General features: G+C 41.2%; 1 long non-coding RNA gene across 1 annotated transcript; it reads left to right on the top strand.

Annotated features, from left to right (window-relative positions):
• Positions 1-291: 291 nt before the first annotated feature.
• On the top strand, positions 292-4389 carry LOC131418106 (uncharacterized). Its single transcript, XR_009222854.1, has 3 exons — positions 292-367; positions 753-837; positions 4274-4389. It is a non-coding gene; the product is annotated as an uncharacterized LOC131418106 (long non-coding RNA).
• The last annotated feature ends 433 nt before the right edge of the window (positions 4390-4822 follow it).

Here is a 4822-nt window from a genome sequence, read left to right as displayed (position 1 = left end):
GGAGCCCCACACACTCCACCACCGGCACACACTCTCCACCTGCTCCTTGTGCACGCCCTGCCCCTCTGAAGTAGGCTCAGTTTCCAGGCTGCGGAGAATCCAGTCACCAATCTATGCAGGCCCACAAGTTGCCTGAGGGCTTGTTGTTGGGTGGGGCCAGTCTTTAGGTTGGGCTGCCTGTCCTGGCTGAGCTGGATTAAATCGGTGCTCCAGTGGGTGGGGCAGACGCTGGGCTAGCAGGCCTCAGGAGAACTCCAATGGCGTCTGTGTCAGCACGCCCACACCAGGCCACAACAATGGCCGCCGCCAATGTCCCAGTCCCTGGAGAGGTCTCACCTCTCGGCGAGATGCACTCAGGGCCTATCAGGTGGGTCTCTTTTCACCACAGCATTGTGCACCTTTCTTTCTGGTGATTTTAGGTTGCTTTCTGAAATGGGTGAGTTTGCGTGTGGGCCCTTTAAGAACCGGTTTTAATTTCTTTGTGACCCAGCTTTTCTGGGGGTACTCTCCAATGTTTTAGTAGCAGGCAAAGTCAGATATTATGCCACTCGTCTCGACTGTGCTGGGTCCACAAAATGCCCACGGTGGAGGCACTCCCCGGCTCAGGGCCCTGCTCCTCCAGGGGGGCTGTGTACATTTGGGCTGCTCCCGGGCGGCCGTGAGGTGCTGCGGCTTGTGAAGGCAGTGTTTTTTTCTCTCCAGAAGGGAGTTTCTGCCTCTTCCACCTCAATTATGATTGTCCTTTGTTTCAGGAGTTCCTCTCATCCAGTTTTCAGTTCTGTTTCAGGGGTAATTTTTCCACGAGAAGTTGTAAATTGGCTGTGTCCGCGGGAGGAGGTGAGTTCAGAGTCTGCCTATGCCGCCATCTTGACTTCTCCCTATACCATTCCATTTATATAAAAGGTCCAGAACAGACAAATCTATAGAAACAGAAAATAGATCAGTGGTTGGCAGGAGGGGAGGGGAGGGGTCATGAAAGTGACTGCTAATGGGAATGGGGTTTCTTTTTGGGGATGGTGAGAATGTTCTAAATTTAGATTATGGTGATAGTTGCATAACTCTCTAAGTACACTAAAAAGCATTAATTTGTATTCTTCAAACAGATGAATTTTGTGCTATGTGAATTAAGTCTTAATAATGTTGTTAAAAAAGAAAAGGAAGGGGCCGGCTCGTGTACTAGTTAAGTTCACACACTCTGCTTTGGCAGCCTCGGGGTTCATGGGCTCGGATACCAGGCGTGAACCTACATATTGCTCCTAAAGCCTTGCTGTGGTGGCATCTCATATACAAAATAGAGGAAGATTGGCACAGATGTTATCTCAGGGCCAATCTGCCTTTCCCCACAAAAAAATTGAAAGATCAGGTAATACTGATGCTATATTTCCTGATGGCAAAAATTGCAGAGACTTTATTAGGACTTTTCCTGTTGAAACGGATGATATACTCTCCTGACCACCACAGCTCCCACCACTTCCTCCATTACTCCCAACACTGAGGCCAAGTTCCGGTTGCTATTTATCAGTATTCCTGCACTGTTGTTGTTTTCTGCACCTTACAGTGAAGAGGAAATTTTAATTTTTTTAGTACTCACGTCTCTGGCAAATATAGGAAATTGAAAGATACAACTAAAGGTGAATCATATGTTGTAAGATTAATGAGAAACAGCATAATTTCTCTATGGCATCCAGTCTACTTCACTGATTTTGCACTGCCTACCTTGTGCCTAAAGATGGCAATCTGGGTCTTAAGGCTCTCTCTGAGGATGGGAAAGAAGGAAAACAGGTGGTATTCCACAGAAATGTCCTGATTCCACTGTAACTGGTATGCATGGCCAGCACGCAGCCTGGGCAGTCGGAGGTCAGACGGGTCAGTGTGCCATCTGACTTGCTCCATGCTCCGTGTTCAACATGATGCAGCTCTCCTCTGTCATCTCCCTCACTCATGGTAATGTTGTAAGGGCAGATCGGAAGGACCCCAGGACTTCATGGTCATACATTAGATGCCAGTGTTCCAATGCTCTCCCAGGCTGCCCTTACCTTACCATGTGAGGTTACATCTGAGATGCCCATTTGTTTCAGATGCTTTTCCCCCTCACTATTATGATGTGAAATCTAACATTGGGATGATAGAGCAATATTCTTTTATCTATCTATCTATGATATATACATCATATATATGTATATAAAGGAACGTGTGTGTATACCACTTTGAAAATTGCTTTTATTACTTAAAAAAAATCTCCTCACTAATTATAGAGGTAGTATAGTAAGAGTGACAGGATGTACATACAGAAACAGTAAAAATCACAGGCATGGGCTTTAAGATTCAGGATTTTCTCATGGCGGCCACAGGTGTAATAACAGAAGCAGACACTAGATCCAGGCTACATGACACTGGCTCTGTCCACCTCTCATGTCTGCTTCCCTCTGTTCTCTGGCCCAGGCTCTGCTCTCCAGCTGCTGCCCTGTCTATAAGGGCAGAACAGGGAGGGCTGCCTTGGATCTCCCAAATGTTGTATCTTCTCTGTTCAGGAAACCACGCTTGATTCTGAGCATGGAATTTTGGCCCTAAATCCAAATTCTTGGAGAATTGATTCAGATAGAGCTAGCTTGGCCCAGGTGTCCACTGAAGGTTAATAACCTATGATGAGGGAACAGAACTCTAGATAGCAAATGTGGTGGCTGGCGACCTGCCCAGCCATACCCACCAATAATGTGGGGAGAGGGATGACAGTGGTTGCCAGAGGTGGGGCTGGGAGGAAAGGTGAATAGGCAGAGAACAGAGGATTTTCAGGGCAGTGAAAATACTCTGTGATATTATAATGATAGATACCTGTCATAAATTTGTCCATACCCAAAGAATGTCCAACACCAAGAGTGAACCCTAAAGTAAACTATAGACTTTGGGTATTTATTTCATTTTGAAAATGGATTTGGTCAATAAAATCAAATTGTTTTCCACCTAAATATACCAATTCACGCCTAGTAAGTCTTAAAATGTTACTGTCATTTTTTAAAAAATTCATGTCATATGGTGGTCAGCACTTAGCTGATCGTTTCCATCCTTTCTCATTCCATTCCCTAAAACTCCTATAAACCCTTGCCCTATACAGAATTCACTACAGAGAAGTTAAAATTCATCTCTCAGTTTTCTTTAGGTTTTCTCCTCTAAGTAGACGTTTCTTTAAGTCTCCATAGTAGTTGTGAACTTACGGTCTTTCCATAACTTTGCATTTGGTCATTGAGAAATAGATGATGAGCAGACACTTTGAAATTACCCACAATTCCAAAATACTTGCGTTCTACTTACTCCTTTCTCATTACATAACACTGAAATGGGATATAAAATGGAGAAACGTACACATGAAAAGAAATCTACCCTATGACTCAGCAATTCCATTTCAATGAATTTATCATAAAATAGTAAGCAATGATGTTCTCAATTATTATATATTAATGTATTTATTACAACATTATTTACAATAAGAAACTTTGAAAGAGTTTTAATGTTTAAAAGTAAAGGCTTCGTTGAAATAATTATGCTACATCTATTCAATGAACTGTTCTGTACTTTAAAAAGCACATTGATGAACAGTGCATACAACAATGTGATCATAACTTGATGAATTGGATTTTAAATAGACACACACATACACATATAGACAATAAATATGTGCATCGTGTGGTGTATGTGTTTGTGTATGACAGACAAGTATACACTAAAATGTTAACTGTGTTAGAGTGATAGTATGGATTAATATTTCCTTTCCCTATAATGGTTTTCAATATTTTCTGAGTTTTCTGTAATGAACATGTATTAATTTGATAATTAGAAAAACAATGAAAATCAGGTTAGTTAAAACTTAACAAAAAGAAGCCTAGTGCCCTTTTTGGATATTGTGTTGGAATTTCCTTCTTATAATGCAATGAATAAAGACAGCGTTGTTTTATTCCTTAAAAACAAAACAAAGCAAAACAAAACACTGGAACAAACTGGATAAATATATATCATGACGTGCAATCAGTATCATAAGGTGCATTACTTTGTACATGGAGCTCCGAATAGACCCCAAGATTGTGTAGCTTCATTTGTAGCTTGTCATTGCTTTTTTCAAAGGAATTCCCACTTCTGTAATGTTACATTTCCCACAATACCTTATCTCCACCAAAAATAGTAAAAGGGCATAAGGTCCGTTTCGTTTTCTTTGTATTCTCTCCTTACCTGGATGAAAAACTAATTAAATATGCTTTCTTTTGTCTGATTTTTTTCCTAGGCATCGTAGAAAGTGGTCACAGAGACAGTTTTCTGGGATGGCAACTTCTCCACATAAGGACTTTCTCCAAACCCACCTAAAATGATCAAAGATTTATCTATATTAAATAAAATTGAGAACACGTCAGGGCCTTTTTTCCTTTATCTTTTGTACTTAGTTGCTGAATTGTTGGAATGCTATTAGCAGAATGTGAAAGTGGGTGACACAATAAGAAAATAGAAGTGGTGAGCGAAGAAGGGAAAACGCACCTTTTCTTATTCATTTTTTATTTACAATTCTGTGTAACTTCTTCCATAGATTCTCATAATACTCAGGAAAACACACACACACTCATTCTCTCTCTCTCCACACTCCCTGATAGAAATTTATCCAATATCCAACTTTCCAATGAAAACACAGGCTCCATGCAAACAGCAACCTGGTTCATTTTGTTCATATTTGGGATAGTGAGTGGCACATGAGACAGGGTCTACAAGCATTTGCTAAATGAGAGGCTGATTTTTAAGGTGAAAGGAGACATAGCTGGTCAATGAAGAAGCCTCTTTTTCC

Source organism: Diceros bicornis, chromosome 19 (assembly GCF_020826845.1).
Source record: "Diceros bicornis minor isolate mBicDic1 chromosome 19, mDicBic1.mat.cur, whole genome shotgun sequence".
Classification (NCBI taxonomy): domain Eukaryota; kingdom Metazoa; phylum Chordata; class Mammalia; order Perissodactyla; family Rhinocerotidae; genus Diceros; species Diceros bicornis.
The sequence above is the reverse complement of the archived record's forward strand: the minus strand, read 5'-3'. Positions and strand labels throughout refer to the sequence as shown.